This window comes from Pteropus vampyrus, unplaced genomic scaffold (genome assembly GCF_000151845.1).
Source record: "Pteropus vampyrus isolate Shadow unplaced genomic scaffold, Pvam_2.0 Scaffold185, whole genome shotgun sequence".
Classification (NCBI taxonomy): domain Eukaryota; kingdom Metazoa; phylum Chordata; class Mammalia; order Chiroptera; family Pteropodidae; genus Pteropus; species Pteropus vampyrus.
The window spans coordinates 2057273-2062788 of record NW_011888966.1 but is presented as its reverse complement, the minus strand read 5'-3'; the positions used below and the strand labels follow the sequence as shown (position 1 = coordinate 2062788).

The 5516-nt window shown below is 36.1% G+C and overlaps 1 protein-coding gene across 28 annotated transcripts in view; it reads left to right on the top strand.

Annotated features, from left to right (window-relative positions):
• The window catches only part of ZNF300 (zinc finger protein 300), a 37280-nt gene that overhangs the window by 19144 nt on the left and 12620 nt on the right, over positions 1–5516 (top strand). For 10 of the 28 annotated variants that reach the window (XM_023537268.1, XM_023537248.1, XM_023537274.1 and 7 more), the window contains exons 6-8: positions 1980–2043; positions 2257–2372; positions 3885–3979. The exons of 7 other annotated variants lie outside the window; for them this stretch is intronic. The gene's annotated coding sequence lies outside the window, so the exon portion shown is untranslated. Of the gene's footprint in view, positions 1–1979; positions 3980–4037; positions 4178–5516 lie in introns of those variants that run through there. 11 more of the 28 variants (XM_023537269.1, XM_023537249.1, XM_023537257.1 and 8 more) reach the window with 3 other exon arrangements.

The window sequence follows — 5516 nt, the reverse complement described above, 5'->3', positions numbered from 1 at the left end:
GTTTTGTTAAGTGTAAACCTAAGTATTTTCATTTCTTTAGCATGATTGAAAACATTGTTTTTATTTCTATGTTTATTATTAGTATATAAAACTATGATTAATTTTTATGCAATGATAATCTTGTATCCTGTGACTTCGCTGAACTCACTTATTAGTTTTAGATATAATTTTGGTAAATTCCTTTGAATTTTCTACACAATCATATCATTTGCATATAGAGACAGTTTTATTTCTTCCCTTTCTCATCTGTCTGCTTCTAATTTTGTTTTCCTGTGTTATTTTAGTGGGTAGACTTTCCAGTACTGTGTTGAACTAGAGTGGTGAGAGCAAACACCATGGTCTGGTTCCTGATCTAAGCGGGGAAACAGTCAGTCTTTCACCATTAAGTATTATGTGCGATGTAGGGTTTTTTGTTTGTTTTGGTAGATGCTCTTTACAAGCTGAGGGAATTCCCCTCTATTGCTAGTTTTTTGAGAGTTTTCATCATGGATTGGTGTTAGATTTTTGTCAAATTCATTTTTTGTATTAATTGATATAATCATATACTTTTTCTTCATGTCTTTTTGATAGGTGGGTTACTTGGTTAATTTTGGAATTTGAGCCAGCTTTGCATATGTGGAATACATCCGACTTGGTCATAGTGTGTAATTCTTTTAACAGATTGTTGGCTTTGGTTTATGAAAATTTTGTTGAGGATTTTTGTTCATGCAAGATATTGATCTGTAGTTTTCTTTTGTTGTACTGTCTTGGTGTGGTTTCGGTTTGGGGTGTGTTCCTTCTTTTCCATTTTCTGGAAGAGATTGTGTAAAACCAATGTTAATTCTTTAAATTTTGGTAAAATTCTCCAGTGACATTGTCTTTTCTTTTTGCAAGGTCTTTACTTAAAAATCAAGTTTTTATGTCATTGCAAAACTATGCCAATTACCTATTTCAACTTGAGTTTTGGTGTTTGAGGAAACGGTCCACTTTTTGTTCCTTGTCAAATTTATGAATTTCAAGTTTCCATAATATTCTTGTATTGTCCTTTTAATGACTACAAGCTCTATAATAACTTTTTAATATCCACGTCTGCAGTTTTTAATATCTTTTTCAATTCTGGTCTGGTTTTTTTTCTTTGATTTTTCTCCTTATTATGAGTATCATTTTCAAGTTTTTATACATGCCTGGTAATTATTGATTGATGCCAGATATTGTGAATTTATTTTCTTGGATGCTAGATACTTTTGTGTCTCAATAAATATTTTTGAAACTTTTCTCTGCAATTCAGTTGTTATTTGGAAACAGTTTGATCCTTTCAGGTCTGATTTGTTAAGTGGCACCAGGGCAAGATTTTTATACAGAGCTAATTATTTCCCAGTATTGAGGCAGAACCTTTTGAGTAGTCTTCCCCATGTCCCATGAAAAGTTTTCTAGTCTGGCTTGTAGTAACAGGCATTGATCTTGGCTTTTTGTGAGATCTGGTTGCTGTTTCCTCATTCTTTTCAGGTATTTCTTTTCCCGGACTCTGATAATCAGCTTCCTTACCTACACACACTGACCAATACTCTGATGAATACTTGAAGTGGACCCTCTGCGAGTCTCTGGAGTTCTCTTTTGTGCAGCTTTCTCCTCTTTGGTCCTGTGTTCTGTGACTCTAGCTGTTTCGGTCTCTCTGTACTCTTAGCTCTTTCCCCTCAACTCTGGGAATCCGATGGCCTCTACCTGGACTTCCCTTCCCTGTGCCATGTTCTGGAAATTTTCTCAAGGCAGTAGACTGGGCAAACGGATCACCTCATTTGTTTCCTACCTTTAAGGATCACTCTGCTTCACTGCCTGATGACTAATGTATTGAAAACCGTTGACTCATATACTTGTAGTTTTTCCATTGTTTCAGGTGAAAGTGCAGTTCATTCCCTGCTACTTCACTTTGGCCAGAAGTGGAAGTTTGGAAATGTTTTATAAGATTTAATTTTGTTTTATAATTATGTGATTTTTTTCAGGTTCTAAAGTCAAATCCAAAGACAACAACAACAAAAAGAACATTGTACATTAAAAGAAGATTGGGTACTATCTCTGTCCCTTCCATTTCCTTTTCCCCTGTGGTAGAAAGCATCTAAAATGACCAGCAATGATTCCTACTTCCTAGTATTCACGACTTTTGTAATATCCTCCATATGAATAAGTGATTCCTAACCAATACCATATGGCAACATTGAGGGGATGTCACTTCTGTAATTAGGTTATAAAGGTTATGATTTTCTTGCCTTATTAAATAAGCAGGTTGCAAGATGGAGAGTCCTGTATGGCAGGGTACTGTGGGAGCGTCCATCCAACAGCCAGCAAGGACCTGAATGCCCTAAGGCCAGCAATCAGTGAATTCTGTCAATAGTCATGTAATTGAGTTTGGATGTGGCTCTTTCCCCAGTTTAACCTTCAGATGAGACCCCCATCCCAGGACAATACTTTGATTATAGATTTGTGGGAGACCCAGAAATAGAGGACCCAGATAATTCATGTTCAGATTCCTGACCCACAGAAACTGAGACAATAAATGTGTGCTTTTTTAAGCCACTAAGTTTAAGGGTACATTGCTACATCTCAGCACAGTAGATAACTAACAACACCTTTATAGATATATTTTATTTAATGGTTTTTTTCTTCTATTATTTGCTTTTTATTTTTAAGATAAACATATAAATTGATTTTCATTATTCGCAGATTCCATACCTGCAAATTCACCTACTTGCTAAAACTTGTTTGTAATCCCCAAATCAGTACTTTGCAGTCATTAACAGACATACACAGAGCAGTGAAAAATTTGAGTTTCCCCATGCACTCTTTTCTAGCTGAGTTTGAACAAGGGGATGTTCTCCCTCTTATTCCAGCTCTCAAACAGAGATGCTGAGAGGATGGAGACCGCAGGGGCAGTGTAGTGTAGCACAAGAAACTCCAGCTATGGGACCAGTGGATAGAGTCTGAATCCACTTCTGGCACCTGTTAGTGGAGTGACTTCAGTTTATTCACTTAATTCTTCTAAACCTCATTTTCTCATTTGTAAAATAAAATAGAATCTGCCAGTATGAGTTGATTTCAAGATTATAATCTTAATTACACAAAGTTGTAAAATCCACAAAGTTATAATTGAAGATTATAACCTATATATGTGTGTTATGTATACATTCATACGTACATATGTATATATGTGTAAGTGTATACACATATATTTACATTATTTCTCCTAGGAGCACTGGTTCATTTTTCACTAAGTTTATGTTTGCAGAAACTTTATAGAATTTAACTAACGTGAATAATGAGAACTGACTGTATATCTATTTATTCATTTTCACATTTCAAGAAACTAAATAGCAATAACTATTCTCAATTTTTTCACTTTTTTTTTAATATAACATTATATCTTGAAGTTCACTCCATATTAGTACATAGAGATATTTCTGTCTGACGCTCTCTGACAGGTGAATAGTACTGTTTTGTGTATATACCACAATTTATACAACAAGACTTCAGATAGCAGATGTTTGGGTTGACTGCTGTCTTTTGGTTTTAAAAATAGTACTGCAGTGGATAACCTTTGAACATATCTTTTTGCCAGTGTATCTTTAGGATATAGTCCTGGAAGTAGGGTTTCTGAATAAAAGGGTAAAACCTATATAGTGTTGTGGTTTTAGAGCTATGTCCCTATAGTCTTTGATAATCCTCCTCTTAAGAGGTAGAACCCAATTCCTATTCCATTTTGGGCAGGCCATAATGACTCCCTTTTAGCAAACAGAATACAGAAGAAGTAATGAGCTATCACTTCCAATTTACATTATAAAAAGTGTGGCTTCCGTCTTGTGTGTGCTTTCTCACTCTCCCTCTCCTTCCCTCCACTCACTTGGTCTTGGTAGAAGCCAGCTCCTGCATCCTGAGGTGGACTTGAGAAGCAGGAAGACCACTGCCATGTCATGAAGATAATCACATAGTCTAAAAAAAGGCCCATCCGGTAAGGAATGGGGCTTGGAAACTGGTATTCTGATGCTTGCCATCATCCCCTTCTCCAGCTGAGCCTAACTGCAGTGCTGGCCGACAGCTTGACTACAACCTCATGAGAGACTAAACCTGAACCACCTAGCAGATTTGACTCACAAACTATGAGACTATAAACATTAAATGTTTATAGTTTCAAATGGCTAAGTTCTAGGTAATTTGTTACACAGCAATAAATAACTAATACATGTAATTTTGCTAGCTATTGTCAAACTCCCTATCTAGGGGCTACACCATGTTTCTGTCCCACCAGTAATATATGAGAATTCCTGATTCCATGCCTTACTAACACTACATGTTTCCAAATTTTTTTTTTTTTACAAGTTAATAGATGAAAAATAGTACCTTACTGCAGCTTTAATTTTTATTTCTTTCATCATGAAGGAATTCTTCAACTTCTTTTTTAAGGAGCTATTACATAATGATAGCTTCTCATCACTCTTAGGAATTAAGAGCTAAAGTTGTCACAATTCCTACAAGGCTTTGCACAGTCCGGCCCCTTCTCATATCTACTTCGCTCCTTGAGGATTCTGAATTAATCATTACTATACCCTTAGTGCCTCACGCAGTGGCTATACTGCCTTAAGCACTGGTCATGTTGTAGATATTGACGTATCTCTGGAAGTTTAAACTGTAGTGAGTGATCACAACTGCCCATTTCTTACCCTCTTCTTGACCAAACATAATCAGGCTTCTTTTTCTCCACAGGCCCCTCAACTTTGGCTTGTCCTCAAGTTTAACCACACACTAAAGCAATATGTATATGCAAACATCCTTAACAGCTTATTCTCAGAATCTGAGGACCCCAGAAACATTTCTTGTTGAAGTGCCTTTGGTTTTGCCACTTGCCTACCTCTACCTTTCAAAACTTCCTGCTAACCCTTCTTAGCCTTTCCTATAAAAGGAAAAGACTTACTCTGTTTGATTTTGAGATACTTGCAGATTTCTGAGATTAGTGTTTTTCCCTACTGCAATAATCTTTCTGAAAAAAATCTCTCCTTATCTAAGTCCAGATTTGTTTTGATTTGACATGAGAAATTAAACTGTTAAATGTAAAATTGCTGCTCATTTAATTACATAAGCCAAAAATCAGGCTTCTCTGAAAACTGATGCTTCAAAATTTTATCTATGCACACGAAACATCAATTTAACATACTGTTTTAAAAAAAGGGTATAGAAACTTGATATAAGGTCTAAAGGTTATGATATCAGTGATGTTTTATTGATGTTTTATATGATGGTTTATTGGTTCAGTTTTTAACCAGGTGATTTCCCTGAAACCTAATCTCATCACTCTCTTCCTTTTTTTATTTCTTCTACTTTTTAGTCTCCCTTTCCCTGTCTCAGTCTCCTTCTCCCTGTCTGAGCCTCCCTTGTTCTGTCCCTTAGCTTCCTACCTCCGTTCCTGTGCCTCCCATTTTTTGCCCTTCAATCTCTCATCTCTGCCTACACCGGCCTCTCCTTTGCTCTCATTATCTTTCTGCTTTTTCCTA